We start from the raw sequence: 19,648 nt of genomic DNA on the forward strand, positions 1-19,648 counted from the left end.
GAAGGTCATTTAATACAATATTTTTTATAACTTTGTGCATTAAACAAAGTGTGTGTACATTCACACAATTCATTTATGTTTCTTATACACCTTATACACACAGCCTGAAGGTCATTTAATACAATATTTTTTAATAACTTTGTGTATTAAACAAAGTTTGCGTACATTGAGCCATCAAAAAACAAAAGTTTCACTATCTCACTCAAAAAAGTCAGTATTTCGGAATATTCCGTATTTCGGATATTTGGATATGGGATACTCAACCTGTATATCCTATATAATTGCCCGGATCTGTCAGTCTGTGACTGTGTGGCTAATGCTGGGTTAGCAGCAGGTCTATCACACCCAGGGGGTCATTCCGAGTTGTTTGCTCGCTAGCAGTTTTTAGCAGCCGTGCAAACGTATTGTCGCGGCCCACCGGGGAGTGCATTTTCGCTTTGCAGAAGTGCAAACGTCTGTGCAGTGGAGCGCCTGCAAAAACATTTTGTGCAACACAAGACCAGCCCTGGAATTACTCTTCGTGTGCGTTGATTCTAACGTTGGAGAGACGGCTTTTGACGTCCCAGCATTCGCACAGCCACGCCGGCATTTTCCCTGGCATGCGTGCATTTTTCCAAACACTCCCTGAAAACGGTCAGTTGCCACCCAGAAACGCCCTCTTGCTGTCAATCTTCTTGCGGCCGACAGTGCGACTGAAAACGTCGCTAGAACCTGTGCAAAACCACAAATCTCTTTATACCCATACGTCGCGCATGCGCATTGCGGTGCATACGCATGCGCAGATTAGTCATTTTTTACACTGATCACTACGCAGCGAACAACAGCAGCTAGGGATCAACTTGGAATGACCCACCCCCCCAGTCCACAGCTGATTGGGTTACATCCAATGGGAGGCTCTGTCCTTTGGTTGCTGTGTGTTCACAGAGCAGGATTAACAATGGGGCTGATGGAGCTGCAGCTCCACACCCCAAAATAGGCCCACTGCATCTGCAGCAACATACCCTCCAACAATTTACACATAAAAATTGCTACACATTCAAAAAGGGGGCGTGGCCACAGGTACAGTGTCGTGGCCACGCCCCCTTCCCCATACTTTCAATGGAAGTTTGGAGAGCCAGAAATTGGTACCGACCATAATAAAAAAGGACTGTAACTGCCAAAAAGGTGCAGCTGGAGAGTATGCCACTGCATCTGCAGCAAGTCTCTGTGCTGTAGATAGGGGGGGGGGAATCCTTTTACTGCAGCATCCTTTGTCCTGCTGCCAGTCCGCCTGCCCCCTCTGGCATCAACAATCCCCACTCCCTAGCCGCAGCGCAGGTGGAGCAAAAGCTGCTGCGGCCACCGGCATAGATGTGTATGAAAGCGGCGCAGCAGAAGGCTTTCATAGCCGTCCCTGCACCGCATACTCTCTGAGCCCCGGAGCCTCCTCTGCGCGTGATGACACAGAAGTGCCTCCCTGCAACAGCTGCACACAGATCCCCAGAGGCCCTGACTCCGCAACAGAGCAACTGGCCCCGAGATGGATAATGTAACAGATAGAGTGGGTCAGAGCCGGATTAAGGGGGGTGCCAAGGGGGTCAGTACCCCGGGCCCCCCTGGCATAAGGGGCCCCACAGACGAAGCTGGTCTGCACCGCTCTGGTGCTGCTGTTCCCTCTGCCCTGTATCAGTCGCTGACCCGTGAGGAGTGGGGAGGGAGCCACACGCACAGCCGCGAGTGGGACATCACATCATCCTCCCTCCCCAGCAGCCGGGAGTCTTCTCCTCCCTGCTGCAGCGTGGAGCCTTGACCCCGACAGCTCCTGTAGCCGGTGGCTGGCTTTGTGCTGGGGGAGGGGGAGGTGGAGTATAGGGGTATAGGAGGGTGGCCCAAATGTTTTTTGTTTTCAATGCCCGCTGTCCGGTCCTACGGCTGGCGTTCAGAGCCCCGCCCCCTCGTGGTTGTACACCACGATTTGGGGGTCAGAGCAGAGGGGGTGGAGCTAATAAGAGATAATTGATATAGAATCACGTCATATTGGTAAATAAAACCCGAAACGTTGCTGAACTAGCTGGCGTTTGTGATATGTGATTAAGAAGTCCGCTGAGTGCCATACTTTTGGAGGATATATATATATATATATGCGCGCACACACACACACACACACACACACACATATACACACACACATGCGTGCATCAAAGGAAACCCCCCTTCCGAATCCTGCTTTTGCCCTGCGGGGGGTGGTTGCTGGTGGGGGAGCCCCCTGTCTTGGGTGCCCTGGGGCCCCCAAGGGCTTAATCCGGCCCTGGAGTGGGTGATATCGCGGAGGGTAATGTCTGGACGCTGAATCAATGTAAAAGGTGACAGTGCTGTGCAGTGCAGTGGGTGTGCAGTGTCACTGACACTGCACACAACTCTCACCTTTTACATTGATTCAGCCAGTCAGTCAGTTCTGCCAGCCAGTCACTATTGTTAGTACCGGTGTCCCAGTGCTCCTCATTACAGGGAAGTAGAAGCACTATATAAACTACAGCTCCCAGCAGCTCTTAGCGCAGGGGCATTCCAGCCCTTAGGGCTGCTGGGAGCTGTAGTTTATTGAGTGCATCTTCTTCCCTGTAATGCGGCACGTTAGGACACCGGCGCTAACAATAGTGACTGGCTGTTTGGCTGCTGTGCAAGTCTCTGGGAGAGCCACTGCCAAAGGGAGGACAGCAGCTTATCTGCTTCCAGGAGGAGAAGCATTACACGCCCCTTCCCCACTCACAGTACCTCCGGGACCCATCCAAGGCACCCCCACACACCCCCTCCAGCATCTGCGGTAGCTCAGGACCCTCTCCAACACCTGCAGCACCTCTGCACCCACCCCTCCCCCACACGCCGCACCACAGCACCAGCCACTCCCCCCCCCCGCAACTGCTCCTCCTCCACCCGCGGTTGCTCCGGACCCCCACCCACGTCACTCCCCCAACCACAGCACCTACTAGGTGATTCATCGGGCCCTGCGTGCGCTGTTCACATCGTTGCAAGGGGCTTTGACCCCTTAACCATCGCACGCCCTTTGTCTGTGCAATATTTAACCACTCACACAATTATGATTGGAGGTAATACTCCATTTAATAGAAATATTGCATGCCACAAGAGCGTGCAAGGGTTAAGGGGGCGTAGCCCCTTACGACGGTGTGAAGAGCACCTGTAGGGCGTGATGAATCGCCTAGTATATATATATATATATATATATAAGTCCCAAAGAAATAGACGGCACTCAGAGACTTTGAAGAAATGAATATACAAAGCTGTATTCAAAATCGACGTTTCGGGGTGCAACCCCTTTTCTCAAGATTGCATCACAGCATAACAGACATAACGTTATGTCTGTTATGCTGTGATGCAATCTTGAGAAAGGGGGTTGCACCCCGAAATGTCGATTTTGAATACAGCTTTGTATATTCATTTCTTCAAAGTCTCTGAGTGCCGTCTATTTCTTTGGGACTTGTACATTATCTTTTGGATGGAGCACCTGAGTCCTTAGCATCTAATTAAGTGAGTGCCGGCTGCCTGTGGACATTATATATATATATATATATATATATATATATATATATACACACATATACATATACTGTAAAAACACCTGAATGTTATAGATGTACTCTGTAGTTCTGCATCATACACATACTGTATCATCTTAAACCGATATTGCTGGCTTATATATAGTGTTGGACTGGAGCATGAAGAGCCCGCCTGGGTAATAAAGTGGTAGGGGCTCATGTTTAGGGGTGTGGCCAGCCACCACAGATGCTTGGCTAACCATTACAGAGTGCATGGTCTGGGCCCCTTGATAAATATATACAGTAAATTCTGCTAGTGTATACATGATAATGTACCAGATTAATAACAGCAATGCATTGTAGAAAATACACCATAACCCTGCAGTATAATGTAACATATATAATATATAATTCAAACGCACAGTCTGAAAATTGATCCCTAGAGGAGGTGGGCCCTCAAGTAGTAGGGCCCACCAGGGGTTTCCCCTGTACTCCGGTGGGCCAGTCCAACCCTGCATACATATACTGTATACTGTATATGAGAAATACAAATTTTGGCTAAACTGTGGCAAAAGTTAGAGGGATTTTATCTAATACGTCATCTGATGTTATTAGGAAAAATAAGTTTACAAACCCATACTCAGAGGTCAATATTTTAAGGTCAATTACCATATCTGTCATGTCCACAGCAGTAAGTCAATCATTTTATCATTCTTTCCATCATCTCACCAGGTGCTCAGTGAAAATCTGACTTAAAATGTCAGGCTTGAAAACCAACCTTGAAGATTGTTTACTTGCCAAATCAGCAAGCTTTCTGCTTCACAGAACCAGTGTGTGCTGTCCTTTGTGGTTGTCTATGTAGCAAATGAAGTGTCACAGATTTGTGACAAAAATGTGTTGACCTGAAGGATGTGCTGCATTCATAGAGTACTGTAGTTTGGGACTGGGAAAGACCTAAATGAGAAAACACATTTGTAATTATAGCAGATGAAAAGGACAATTCTGTGCACTAAACTCACAGAATGATTTGGATTCGGCTAAATCTGATACTTGCTAAAAATGTTGAATTTGAGGCACCATCTTGGATGAGTTCTTCCATGTTTTATTCTCCATTCAAAGGAAATTAATATTAGAGATGCTCAAATTATTTGACCTGGATTGGAAAGTCCATCAAATTTGGGTAGCCCAATGGCTTCACATTTCCCAACAATATGAACCTAATTTTCTCACCCATTTGACTTTGGCTGCTGCTTGCATTCAACATAAAGTAAAATATTCAATATAAATTGTAAAGGATTGACAATTTCAGTGTAATTGTTAGAAATGCTATAAATGCTAATCATTTAAGATGGATAGCCTAATGACCATATGCAGGAACACAAGGGAAGATGCAGCGTTTCAGGATTGCCTGTATGGAACACAGGGGTACAGTAGATGCAGATTTTCTGGATGTCCAATGTGGGAACACTGGAACAGATTTTCAAGATGAACTGTAGGAGCACCGAAGCAGGTTTTCAGGATTTCCAATGTGGGAACAGAGGAAACAGGTTTTCAGGAAGGCAAATGTAAGAACAATGGAGACGGAACTAGTATGCAGAATACAAGAAATAACATGGAGACAAGAAATTAGCCTCTGGCAATACTTTGACAGCACTTCCTGACTTAAAAAGGCGCCTTGGCTGGTGACTGGTCAATCCAATCACATAACCAGGGAATGCAGTTCATGGATTGGTTGGACAACCGGGTAACCTCATTCCAAGATGGCAATGCCCATGAACCGGTACAAAAGGAACCACCAGGAGGAGGATGACAGCCACATGCAGGTTATTATTTGGGGCTATGGGACAGCACTGCGGAGACTCTAATGAACATAAAGACACACTGACATGGGATTGAACATGTGACCGTTTATTTCATACTTTAGTTTCAAATTAAAGAAATATTTTGAAAAATCACTTTGAAATAAACTCAAGAATTTCTCATCAATAACTATACTAGATTAGACAGATACAAATTTCAGTTGGTTAGAGAATTTAAGAATTTGAAAATCTCACAGCATTATTGAAAAGTCAATATAATCCCTCCTTAATTATTTTGTTTTTAGTTATTATGAGCAAAGTACATATCTCTCTGGAAAACATGTCAGTGGAACACTTCTAAGTACTATATGACACTGAAAAAGGTACAATACGTTACTTTCTAGATTAGCAAACAAGCTTTGGCCAGCCATTGTGAAGGCTGCATTCTAAGAATGTAATTTCAAGGATGTCGTTTTATAACTGCAACATTCTCTAATCTCAAAATTGCCACAAATGTCCAAGTATTTCAGCCCTGAATGCTGCTACTCTACAATTCCATCCTCCTGCTGCGTCACATCGTAATTCTACACATTGTTGCTCAACATTGACTATTATTATTAATACTATTGCATTCTTTTCTCACTCATTATTCAGTATGGCACCACTGTTATCTACAGTATCTATTTTACCCTACACTTTGATCTGCAATACACTGACTGCTTTTCATACAGTAGCTCTCCATCTATTCATCTATTCTACCATCCCTCCCCTATCCCCAGTTTTTCTTCTACAGTGCATTGCTGTTATTACTCTGGTACATTATCATGCATGCGCTAGCAGTATTATATATATATATATATATATATATATATATATATATATATTTATCAAGCGGCCCAGCCCATGGACTGTCTAAGTGGCAAACTAATGTGCTGACTGGCCACACCCTCTCTGGAGACTGACTACACCCCTAAACATGGACCCCTCCCACTGCATTCCCATGGTGGGTCCTTCATGCCCCAGTCTGACACTGACTACAGTATTATGTTCATGGTACAGTAGTAATGGGATGAAACTACAGTGAGGATAACCCTGGGAGAACCCTATATAACTTATCACCTTCACAGCACTGCCACCATGACAATGACGCCCAAACAATTTACATTGATATAATAAACTATGAACTGACAACCAATGCATATCGTCCTTTTGAAAGAATGGCATGTCATACATGGAATGTTAATTAAAAGTTTGTTACATCTGTATTAACAATCTATTACATACAGTATAAAACATTGGTTTCTCACTACAGTCTATTCTGGTGTTGAAGTGCACGCATGGTCATCAGCCTGTAGTGAGAGTGGGATTGTTGCCCTCAGTGCCCGGGCTGTCCTTGACAGTGCCTCATCAATGGAGAAAGGAGCTTTCACATGACAGGAGTGAGGTGGATCTCACTAAAGGGGCACCACATGCAGCTTTCTGCCCTGATAGGGAGTTTACATGCAGGTGGAGAGTTTGGATGGTGACAGCCCCAGAGTACAGCCTCAAAGGACTGAGTGCAGCAGCCTGACATCCACAGAAGATCAACAAGTTCTGACAATGCTCTGACATGTGATAGAGAAAGAGAGTAAAGAAAGAGGGGGGGGGGGGGGTACAGTCCCCAGGCAAAGCAATGCACCAGAGCCCCTACCCAACCATTCACATTTTTTTAAATTAGAACTTACCCGTCCTGAGGTCCTGCACTGTCTCTCCACATGCTTCTATACAGTGAATGCCTGTCAGCACTCTGATTGGCGGATAGCTCCAGACATCTACAAATCAGCAAGCTGACATCCATTCACTGTCAAATTTGCATGCTGGGTGGCAGGTAGAGAATGCTGCTTGACAACTCTGATTGTGTGTAGTTCACAATCTGAGCAGCTGGGCAGCATTCTCTACTTTTCTCCCAAGAAGCTCTGGGGGCACCAGCCCAGGGTGAAAGATGCTCCCCTTGCCAAGCCCACACCTTCTCAAAGGTCATTAAAATTGTGGGGCAATGGACAGCTCCCCAGTGTGCCTATACATTTAGATAAAAACATAGTAGTTGAGGCAGAGAAGAACCTCTTGGTCCATCAAGTCTGCCTTTTTTCATTTACCCTTTTGGCAAATGAAAGATCGCCATTGGTACAAGGGAAAGAGGGGGCAAACAGAAAGAGAGGTAAAGGGGCCTATTTGTCACCATACGCATCCAAGGATGCAGATGTGGTGTGATAAACTCATCCGAATCCACACTGCGATAATTGATTATTGATCATGAGTGAGTGATGACTGGTCCCCGCACAGCTTTCCAGGAGGCAAAGAAAACTGGGCAGAAGTAGGGATCTTGCAGTGCTGCCCAGTGATTTCGCTTGGCGTTATTATCACAGGGCACAGTGCACTGTTTTTTTACTTTTTTTTTTTTTTTGTAAATTCGCCCATATCGCATTTCCCATTAGAACTATGGTGAATGCGATGTGGGTTACTAAAAAAATTACAATTAAAGGGTTTGAAGCAGTTTTTCATGAAAAGTGCTCCAAATGCCCTTTAATACATTTCAGTAATACTAAAATTATTTGAAAAGGGTGTGAAAATAATGTTAATAAATAGGCCTCATAGAGATATAAGAGGAATAAGGGAGAGAGAAAGAGACAGGAAAAGGTGGCGAGACAGGGGGATGAGGGAGAGAAAGGATGAAGGGGGGAGAGAGAGATGGGATAAAAGAGGGCAGGAACAAGAAGAAAAATATGGTAACATTAGCGATCATTAAAGGCAGAAAAACCTGTAATGCTGCGCACAATAGCTAGCAACCCGGCAGTGAACAGATCCAAAATACTAGTATATATTAAAAATTTAAAAAAAAAAGTTTGATTTGAAATCCCCTTAAAACAGGTCTGGGTAACAGACCTGTTTACAGTGCACGGCTTGAAACGGGGGATTCTCAAACATTTAACAGTGCAGAAATAAAGTACAGTACAAAGGACCCTATTCAGTAAGTTAGTCTCGCTTGCTGGGTGCCACCCATCACAGGGCAAGGCCGCCCAGCATGCTAACCGCCACCCTCTCGACCGTGCACTAATTGCGATTCCCTGGCTGCGAAGGCAAGAGGGCCGCCACCATCTTTTTGATCAGAGCGGCTGCGTGTGAAGTCACGCAGCCGCCCCGATCATGCCCATGCCACGCCCCCCGCTTGGAAGCCGCTGCCCCCATTTCCCTGATGCCGCCCCTGCAACGCTCCATCTCTGCCTAGGAAATGTAAATGCGGGTGCATGCGCAGGATAGGCCCTTGGCATGCGCCCGCATCATCATTGTAATTTTTGCGGTTGGATCGCCAATTGCGATCCAGCCTGAATGAGCTCCAATATGTGTATTTTTAGAACTAGGGTGACATGGGAGACTGGGATCAGATCCATCTTTTAGATTTTGAAGTCCGTAATATACATAGAACATCCTTATATAATAACTAGTGATGAGCGGGTTGGGTTTCTCTGAATCCGAACCCCCCCTGAACTTTACCCATTTTACACGGTTCCGAGGCAGACTCGGATCCTCCCGCCTTGCTTGGTTAACCCGAGTGCGCCCGAACGTCATCATCCCGCTGTCGGATTCTCGCGAGATTCGTATTCTATATAAGGAGCCGCGCGTCGCCGCCATTTTCACTCGTACATTGGAGATGATAGGGAGAGGACGTGCAGCGTTCTCTCAGTTTCTGTGTTCAGTGTGCTGCAAATATCTGTGCTCAGTGTGCTTTCAAATATCTATGCTCAGTGTGCTGAAAATATCTACGTTCTCTGCCTGAAAAACGCTCCATATCTGTGTTGAATTGTAGTATAGGAGGACAGTGCAGAATTTTGCTGACCAGTGACCACCAGTATTATATAGCAGTATGGTACAGTAGTCCACTGCTCTACCTACCTCTGTGTCGTCAAGTATACCATCCATCCATACCTGTGGTGCATTTTAGTTGTGCGCAGTATATATAGTAGGAGGACAGTGCAGAATTTTGCTGACCACCAGTATATAATATATAGCAGTACGGTACAGTAGGCCACTGCTCTACCTACCTCTGTGTCGTCAAGTATACTATCCATCCATACCTGTGGTGCATTTTAGTTGTGCGCAGTATTATATAGTAGGAGGACAGTGCAGAATTTTGCTGACTACCAGTATATAATATATAGCAGTACGGTACAGTAGGCCACTGCTGTACCTACCTCTGTGTCGTCAAGTATACTATCCATCCATACCTGTGGTGCATTTTAGTTGTGCGCAGAATTATATAGTAGGAGGACAGTGCAGAATTTTGCTGACCACCAGTATATAATATATAGAAGTACGGTACAATAGTCCACTGCTCTACCTACCTCTGTGTCGTCAAGTATACTTTCCATCCATACCTGTGGTGCATTTTAGTTGTGCGCAGTATTATATAGTAGGACAGTGCAGAATTTTGCTGACCACCAGTATATAATATATAGCAGTACGGTACAGTAGTCCACTGCTCTACCTACCTCTGTGTCGTCAAGTATACTATCCATCCATACCTGTGGTGCATTTTAGTTGTGCGCAGTATTATATAGTAGGAGGACAGTGCAGAATTTTGCTGACCACCAGTATATATATATAGCAGTACGGTACAGAAGTCCACTGCTCTACCTACCTCTGTGTCGTCAAGTATACTATCCATCCATACCTGTGCTGCATTTTAGTTGTGCGCAGTATTATATAGTAGGAGGACACTGCAGAATTTTGCTGACCACCAGTATATATATAGCAGTACGTTACAGTAGTCCATTGCTCTACCTCTGTGTCATCAAGTATACTACAAAAGTTCAGTAAAATGACCCAAAAATCAAAATTAAAAGCATCTGATGAGAAGTGTAACCTTGCCAATATGCCATTTACGACACGGAGTGCCAAGGAACGGCTGAGGCCCTGGCCTATGTTCATAGCTAGTGGTTCAGATTCACATGAGGATGGAAGCACTCATCCTCTTGCTAGAAAACTGCAGTGCCACTCCTAGGTGGGCCTGGTGTTTGTGTCGGCCACTTGGGTCGCTTAGCTTAGCCATCCAGCGACCTTGGTGCACCTCTTTTTTTCTTTGCATCATGTGCTGTTTGGGGACTATTTTTTAAATCGGACATCCTGTCTGACACTGCAGTGCCACTCCTAGATGGGCCAGGTGTTTGTGTCGGCCCCTTGGGTCGCTTAGTTTAGTCATCCAGCGACCTCGGTGCAAATTTTACGACTAAAAATAATATTGTGAGGTGTGAGGTGTTCAGAATAGACTGGAAATGAGTGGAAATTATGGTTATTGAGGTTAATAATACTATGGGATCAAAATGACCCCCAAATTCTATGATTTAAGCTGTTTTTGAGGGTTTTTTGTAAAAAAAACCCGAATCCAAAACACACCCGAATCCGATAAAAAAATTTCAGGAAGGTTTTGCCAAAACGCTTCCGAATCCAAAACACGGCTGCGGAACCGAATCCAAAACCAAAACACAAAACCCGAAAAATTTCCGGTGCACCTCACTAATAATAACTCAATTATGTGGCTGAGAGCCTATATAATCAGTGATCAGACTCATTTCAGCTTGTTAATTGTAAGGTAGCTTGCATTTTAAAGTGTAGCTTGGATTTTTAAGTGTATGTGAGTTGGAATCAGCAGAAGGAGCCGGAAGCCGAGTGAAAAGGAGGTGCAGTGAGCTGGAACAACTGCAACTGCTAGGTGGAGTATCGGTGCCGCAGGAGAGGTCCACTCAGATAAGTATTGATTACTTACTTATTGTGTATTGATTGTATTGGCTAGTTGGTTTTTATTCTCTTTATTGTACTTTCGAAAGGTAATAGGCAGTTGAGTTCTCAAACATTGGGAGGGGCCGTGATTGAGAGTCTCACTCAGTGCATGTCATGCAAGATGTATGCGCACCTGGAGCAGCCAACCCAGGGCGAATACATATGCACGAGATGTGAGCGAACGGTTGCCCTGGAAGCCCAGGTGACTGATCTACAGCAGACCGTTACAAGACTGAGGGATATTCACAATCTCGAGCAAAGTTAAATAGAACGGTGGAGGAGTTGCAGCAGGGGTCACTGGTAGATGAGGAAAATCAGGTAGGCAGTTGGATCACTGTTAGAAGGGAGAAAAATAGGGGGAGACACGGCATCTCGGATCTATCAAACCCGAACAAATTTGCCCGATTAGACGAAGATTCGGTGGATGATAGCGACGAAATGACGGAACTGGAGGAGACTGCTCACTCTAGCAACCGGAGGAGTGGTCCCTCTGGCTCAGATGGGATGAAAGCTAGAGAGGCGCCCAGGCAGATGGTGGTGGTAGGGGACTCTATCATTAGGAAGGCAGATAGGGCAATCTGCTACAGGGACCGTGATCGCCGTACGGTCTGTTGTCTCCCGGATGCTCGGGTACGGCACACCGCGGACCGGGAAGATAGATTGTTGGGAGGGGCTGGGGAGCCTGGGGGGAGGGTTTAGCTAGAAACTATGGGTCATGCAGCGAGGGTAGTAGGGACGGTGGTAGTGAGATAAATGGGGATAGAGAAGGGGGAGGGAAAGTGCAGCCGGTAAGGGTATTTACATAGGTTCTATTAAGGGTGTTAAGAAAGGTATTGCTAAAGAAAGCAATAAATAATAACAATTATGTGTCATCATTACAGACTATAGAAAATGTTGTACGGGACTTAAGGGAAAATACTTATGTCAGGGCGGTGAATTTAAACGGGAACATTGGGTTGACCAAAAAGAAAAGTAAGGTGGGCAATACTAAGTATGGTGAGGTTGGAGAGGGAGCGAGAAGGACAGTCTGTATCAGTAACTCTACGGATGCACTAGTTAACCAGGATGGGAAATCTTTAGGAAACAACAAATAAAGGAACCGATAAACTAAAATGTGTGCTTGCAAACGCAAGAAGTCTAGTAGGTAAAATAGGGGAATTGGAATTGTTAGCATCAAAGGCTGAGTATGACATTAAAGGTATTACGGAAACATGGTGGGACGACTCTCACGACTGGGTTGCTAACTTGGAGGGGTAGTCTCTTTTTAGGAGGGACAGAGCTAACAAAAGAGGAGGAGGTGTATGTCTTTATGTTAAACCATCACTTAAACCATACCTAAAGGAGGTTATCCATGAGAGGACTGGCGATAATGTGGAGTCACTATGGGTAGAAATCTCAAGTGGGGGAATTGATGCAGAAAAACTAGTCATAGGCACGTGCTACAAACAGCTGGATATTAGCATATATAAGGTAGAACAACTACTGCAGCAAATCAAAACGGCTGCAGGATTGGGGGACATCCTTGTGATTGGGGATTTTAATTACCCAGATATAAATATATACTGGAGTAATGATTTAGGTGCTGAAGCGAGGGGCAGCAGGTTCTTAAATATGTTTAGGGATCACTACTTGTCTCAATTAGTCGAGGACCCAACTAGGGGTAAAACTACCCTGGATCTAGTAATTACTAATAATGTGGACATTATATCAAACACTAAAGTTGGGGAGACTTTGGGTAACAGTGATCACTATATGATCACATTCGACATCAGTTTTAGAAAACATAGCTACAGGGGTTCCACCAGACGTTTTAACTTTAGGAAGGCTAATTTCAGTATGCTTAGATGTGCACTTAACGACATAGAGTGGGAGGTTCTGTTTAATTACAAGAACACTTCGGAAATGTGGGATGTTTTAAAAGGGTTGCTGGATAGCAATATTCATAACTTTATTCCCATGGGCAGTAAACGCAGGAGTATTAAACTCAAACCGATGTGGCTTAACAAGAAGATTAAGGTAGAAATGGATAAAAAAAAGCGTGCTTTCAAAGCATTTAAATCTAATGGAAATGAGGAGTCTTTCAAGTATTACAAGGAGTGTAATAAGAAATGCAAAAAAGCAATAAGAGCAGCTAAAATGGAAAATGAAAAGCAAATCGCTATAGAGAGTAAAACCAATCCTAAAAAGTTTTTTAAATACATAAACAGTAAAAGGTTAAAAAAGGAGAATATAGGTCCATTAAAAGATGAATTAGGAGAATTGATAAATGATGACAAAATAAAAGCGGAAATACTGAACAAATTCTTTTCATCAGTATTCACCAGTGAAGAACTGATGGTGGGAGTAGAGCATAACAATTGTGACAGTAATGATTCATGGTTAGATACTTGTTTAAGCGAAGAAGTAGTCCGGGAGAGACTAAGCAAAATTAAGATTAATAAATCACCTGGTCCTGATGGACTTCACCCGAGGGTTCTTATGGAGCTTAGTTTACAACTAGCACAACCCCACGATTTTCAAATAGATCAGGCATGGTACAGAAAGATTGGCGTATAGCTGAGGTAGTGCCATTATTTAAAAAGGGATCCAAAAATCTTCCGGGAAACTACAGACCAGTTAGTTTAACATCTATAGTGGGGAAAATATTGGAAGGAATTCTAAGGGACGTTATACAGGAGTATCTAAAGTACGCTAGGATTATTAGCAAGAACCATCATGGGTTTGTGAGGGACAGGTCATGTCAGACTAACTTAATTAGCTTCTACGAGGAAGTGAACAATAATCTTGATCAAGGAAAAGCAGTGGATGTGGTCTTCCTAGATTTTGCAAAAGCCTTCGATACAGTTCCTCACAGGAGACTGATGATCAAATTAAAGGAGATTGGCCTAGGAAAAACTATTTGCACATGGATAAGCAGCTGGTTGGATAGCAGGGTACAGCGAGTAGTGGTCGATGGGAAGTCCTCAACCAGGTCCCCAGTAGTCAGCGGAATACCACAAGGGTCCGTACTCGGACCACTACTGTTCAACATATTTATCAATGACCTAGAAATAGGCCTGGAAAGCACAGTGTCAATCTTTGCAGATGATACTAAACTGTGTAAGGTAATAAATTCAGAATTGGATGTGGAGTCCTTGCAGAATGATCTATCTAAACTTGAACCCTGGGTGTCTAAATGGAAAATGAGGTTCATTACAGACAAATGCAAGGTTATGCATTTTGGGACTAAAAACAAACTTGCATCCTACATATTAAATGGGGAACGCCTAGGGGAAACAGAGTTGGAAAAAGATTTGGGGGTATTTATTGATAATAGGCTTAATAACCGTACACAATGTCAAAATGCAGTAAAGAAGGCAAGTAAGGTGCTAGCATGCATAAAAAGGGGAATTGAGACAAGGGACTCGGATGTAATCATGCCGCTGTATAAGGCATTGGTACGTCTGCACCTGGAATATTGTGTTCAGTTTTGGGCACCATTGTATAAATAAAGACATCAGTGAACTCGAAAGTGTTCAAAGGCGAGCTACTAAATTGATTAAAGGCCTAGAAGGACTGGACTATAAGGAAAGACTTACTAGGTTGAATATGTATACACTAGAAAAGAGGCGCCTAAGAGGAGATATTATTAATTAGAGATGAGCGCCTGAAATTTTTCGGGTTTTGTGTTTTGGTTTTGGGTTCGGTTCCGCGGCCGTGTTTTGGGTTCGAACGCGTTTTGGCAAAACCTCACCGAATTATTTTTGTCGGATTCGGGTGTGTTTTGGATTCGGGTGTTTTTTTCCAAAAACACTAAAAAACAGCTTAAATCATAGAATTTGGGGGTCATTTTGATCCCAAAGTATTATTAACCTCAAAAACCATAATTTACACTCATTTTCAGTCTATTCTGAATACCTCACACCTCACAATATTATTTTTAGTCCTAAAATTTGCACCGAGGTCGCTGTGTGAGTAAGATAAGCGACCCTAGTGGCCGACACAAACACCGGGCCCATCTAGGAGTGGCACTGCAGTGTCACGCAGGATGTCCCTTCCAAAAAACCCTCCCCAAACAGCACATGACGCAAAGAAAAAAAGAGGCGCAATGAGGTAGCTGTGTGAGTAAGATTAGCGACCCTAGTGGCCGACACAAACACCGGGCCCATCTAGGAGTGGCACTGCAGTGTCACGCAGGATGGCCCTTCCAAAAAACCCTCCCCAAACAGCACATGACGCAAAGAAAAAAAGAGGCGCAATGAGGTAGCTGACTGTGTGAGTAAGATTAGCGACCCTAGTGGCCGACACAAACACCGGGCACATCTAGGAGTGGCACTGCAGTGTCACGCAGGATGTCCCTTCCAAAAAACCCTCCCCAAACAGCACATGACGCAAAGAAAAAAAGAGGCGCAATGAGGTAGCTGTGTGAGTAAGATTAGCGACCCTAGTGGCCGACACAAACACCGGGCCCATCTAGGAGTGGCACTGCAGTGTCACGCAGGATGTCCCTTCCAAAAAACCCTCCCCAATCAGCACATGATGCAAAGAAAAAGAAAAGAAAAAAGAGGTGCAAGATGGAATTATCCTTGGGCCCTCCCACCCACCCTTATGTTGTATAAACAAAACAGGACATGCACACTTTAACCAACCCATCATTTCAGTGACAGGGTCTGCCACACGACTGTGACTGATATGACGGGTTGGTTTGGACCCCCCCCAAAAAAGAAGCAATTAATCTCTCCTTGCACAAACTGGCTCTACAGAGGCAAGATGTCCACCTCATCTTCACCCTCCGATATATCACCGTGTACATCCCCCTCCTCACAGATTATCAATTCGTCCCCACTGGAATCCACCATCTCAGCTCCCTGTGTACTTTGTGGAGGCAATTGCTGCTGGTCAATGTCTCCGCGGAGGAATTGATTATAATTCATTTTAATGAACATCATCTTCTCCACATTTTCTGGATGTAACCTCGTACGCCGATTGCTGACAAGGTGAGCGGCGGCACTAAACACTCTTTCGGAGTACACACTTGTGGGAGGGCAACTTAGGTAGAATAAAGCCAGTTTGTGCAAGGGCCTCCAAATTGCCTCTTTTTCCTGCCAGTATAAGTACGGACTGTGTGACGTGCCTACTTGGATGCGGTCACTCATATAATCCTCCACCATTCTATCAATGTTGAGAGAATCATATGCAGTGACAGTAGACGACATGTCCGTAATCGTTGTCAGGTCCTTCAGTCCGGACCAGATGTCAGCATCAGCAGTCGCTCCAGACTGCCCTGCATCACCGCCAGCGGGTGGGCTCGGAATTCTGAGCCTTTTCCTCGCACCCCCAGTTGCGGGAGAATGTGAAGGAGGAGATGTTGACAGGTCGCGTTCCGCTTGACTTGACAATTTTGTCACCAGCAGGTCTTTCAACCCCAGCAGACCTGTGTCTGCCGGAAAGAGAGATCCAAGGTAGGCTTTAAATCTAGGATCGAGCACGGTGGCCAAAATGTAGTGCTCTGATTTCAACAGATTGACCACCCGTGAATCCTTGTTAAGCGAATTAAGGGCTGCATCCACAAGTCCCACATGCCTAGCGGAATCGCTCCGTGTTAGCTCCTTCTTCAATGCCTCCAGCTTCTTCTGCAAAAGCCTGATGAGGGGAATGACCTGACTCAGGCTGGCAGTGTCTGAACTGACTTCACGTGTGGCAAGTTCAAAGGGCATCAGAACCTTGCACAACGTTGAAATCATTCTCCACTGCACTTGAGACAGGTGCATTCCATCTCCTATATCGTGCTCAATTGTATAGGCTTGAATGGCCTTTTGCTGCTCCTCCAACCTCTGAAGCATATAGAGGGTTGAATTCCACCTCGTTACCACTTCTTGCTTCAGATGATGGCAGGGCAGGTTCAGTAGTTTTTGGTGGTGCTCCAGTCTTCTGTACGTGGTGCCTGTACGCCGAAAGTGTCCCGCAATTTTTCTGGCCACCGACAGCATCTCTTGCACGCCCCTGTCGTTTTTTAAAAAATTCTGCACCACCAAATTCAAGGTATGTGCAAAACATGGGACGTGCTGGAATTTGCCCATATTTAATGCACACACAATATTGCTGGCGTTGTCCGATGCCACAAATCCACAGGAGAGTCCAATTGGGGTAAGCCATTCCGCGATGATCTTCCTCAGTTGCCGTAAGAGGTTTTCAGCTGTGTGCGTATTCTGGAAAGCGGTGATACAAAGCGTAGCCTGCCTAGGAAAGAGTTGGCGTTTGCGAGATGCTGCTACTGGTGCCGCCGCTGCTGTTCTTGCGGCGGGAGTCCATACATCTACCCAGTGGGCTGTCACAGTCATATAGTCCTGACCCTGCCCTGCTCCACTTGTCCACATGTCCGTGGTTAAGTGGACATTGGGTACAACTGCATTTTTTAGGACACTGGTGAGTCTTTTTCTGACGTCCGTGTACATTCTCGGTATCGCCTGCCTAGAGAAGTGGAACCTAGATGGTATTTGGTAACGGGGGCACACTGCCTCAATAAATTGTCTAGTTCCCTGTGAACTAACGGCGGATACCGGACGCACGTCTAACACCAACATAGTTGTCAAGGACTCAGTTATCCGCTTTGCAGTAGGATGACTGCTGTGATATTTCATCTTCCTCGCAAAGGACTGTTGAACAGTCAATTGCTTACTGGAAGTAGTACAAGTGGGCTTACGACTTCCCCTCTGGGATGACCATCGACTCCCAGCGGCAACAACAGCAGCGCCAGCAGCAGTAGGCGTTACACGCAAGGATGCATCGGAGGAATCCCAGGCAGGAGAGGACTCGTCAGACTTGCCAGTGACATGGCCTGCAGGACTATTGGCATTCCTGGGGAAGGAGGAAATTGACACTGAGGGAGTTGGTGGGGTGGTTTGCGTGAGCTTGGTTACAAGAGGAAGGGATTTACTGGTCAGTGGACTGCTTCCGCTGTCACCCAAAGTTTTTGAACTTGTCACTGACTTATTATGAATGCGCTGCAGGTGACGTATAAGGGAGGATGTTCCGAGGTGGTTAACGTCCTTACCCCTACTTATTACAGCTTGACAAAGGGAACACACGGCTTGACACCTGTTGTCCGCATTTCTGGTGAAATACCTCCACACCGAAGAGCTGATTTTTTTGGTATTTTCACCTGGCATGTCAACGGCCATATTCCTCCCACGGACAACAGGTGTCTCCCCGGGTGCCTGACTTAAACAAACCACCTCACCATCAGAATCCTCCTGGTCAATTTCCTCCCCAGCGCCAGCAACACCCATATCCTCCTCATCCTGGTGTACTTCAACACTGACATCTTCAATCTGACTATCAGGAACTGGACTGCGGGTGCTCCTTCCAGCACTTGCAGGGGGCGTGCAAATGGTGGAAGGCGCATGCTCTTCACGTCCAGTGTTGGGAAGGTCAGGCATCGCAAACGACACAATTGGACTCTCCTTGTGGATTTGGGATTTCAAAGAACGCACAGTTCTTTGCGGTGCTTTTGCCAGCTTGAGTCTTTTCAGTTTTCTAGCGAGAGGCTGAGTGCTTCCATCCTCATGTGAAGCTGAACCACTAGCCATGAACATAGGCCAGGGCCTCAGCCGTTCCTTGCCACTCCGTGTGGTAAATGGCATATTGGCAAGTTTACGCTTCTCCTCCGACAATTTTATTTTAGGTTTTGGAGTCCTTTTTTTTCTGATATTTGGTGTTTTGGATTTGACATGCTCTGTACTATGACATTGGGCATCGGCCTTGGCAGACGACGTTGCTGGCATTTCATCGTCTCGGCCATGACTAGTGGCAGCAGCTTCAGCACGAGGTGGAAGTGGATCTTGATCTTTCCCTAATTTTGGAACCTCAACTTTTTTGTTCTCCATATTTTATAGGCAGAACTAAAAGGCACCTCAGGTAAACAATGGAGATGGATGGATTGGATACTAGTATACAATTATGGACGGACTGCCACGGTTAGGTGGTATAAAAAAACCACGGTTAGGTGGTATATAATACAATTATGGATGGACGGACTGCCTGCCGAGTGCCGACACAGAGGTAGCCACAGCCGTGAACTACCGCACTGTACACTGGTTGATAAAGAGATAGTAGTATACTCGTAACAACTAGTATGACTGACTATGACGGTATAAAGAATGAAAAAAAAACCACGGTTAGGTGGTATATATTGTAATACAATTATGGATGGACGGACTGCCTGCCGAGTTCCGACACAGAGGTAGCCACAGCCGTGAACTACCGCACTGTACACTGGTTGATAAAGAGATAGTAGTATACTCGTAACAACTAGTATGACGACGGTATAAAGAATGAAAAAAAAAACCACGGTTAGGTGGTATATATTATAATACAATTATGGTTGGACGGACTGCCTGCCGAGTGCCGACACAGAGGTAGCCACAGCCGTGAACTACCGCACTGTACACTGGTTGATAAAGAGATAGTAGTATACTCGTAACAACTAGTATGACTGACTATGACGGTATAAAGAATGAAAAAAAA

The 19,648-nt window shown here is 45.2% G+C and overlaps 1 long non-coding RNA gene across 1 annotated transcript in view; it reads right to left on the reverse strand.

Moving 5' to 3' along the window:
* The window catches only part of LOC134965522 (uncharacterized), a 77,474-nt gene that overhangs the window by 12,740 nt on the left and 45,086 nt on the right, over positions 1-19,648 (reverse strand). Inside the window, exon 2 of the long non-coding RNA XR_010188421.1 lies at positions 4,309-4,484. This is a non-coding gene — a long non-coding RNA (uncharacterized LOC134965522). The remainder of the gene's footprint in view (positions 1-4,308; positions 4,485-19,648) is intronic.

The sequence above is a fragment of the Pseudophryne corroboree genome, chromosome 10, assembly GCF_028390025.1.
Source record: "Pseudophryne corroboree isolate aPseCor3 chromosome 10, aPseCor3.hap2, whole genome shotgun sequence".
In the NCBI taxonomy this organism is placed as follows: domain Eukaryota; kingdom Metazoa; phylum Chordata; class Amphibia; order Anura; family Myobatrachidae; genus Pseudophryne; species Pseudophryne corroboree.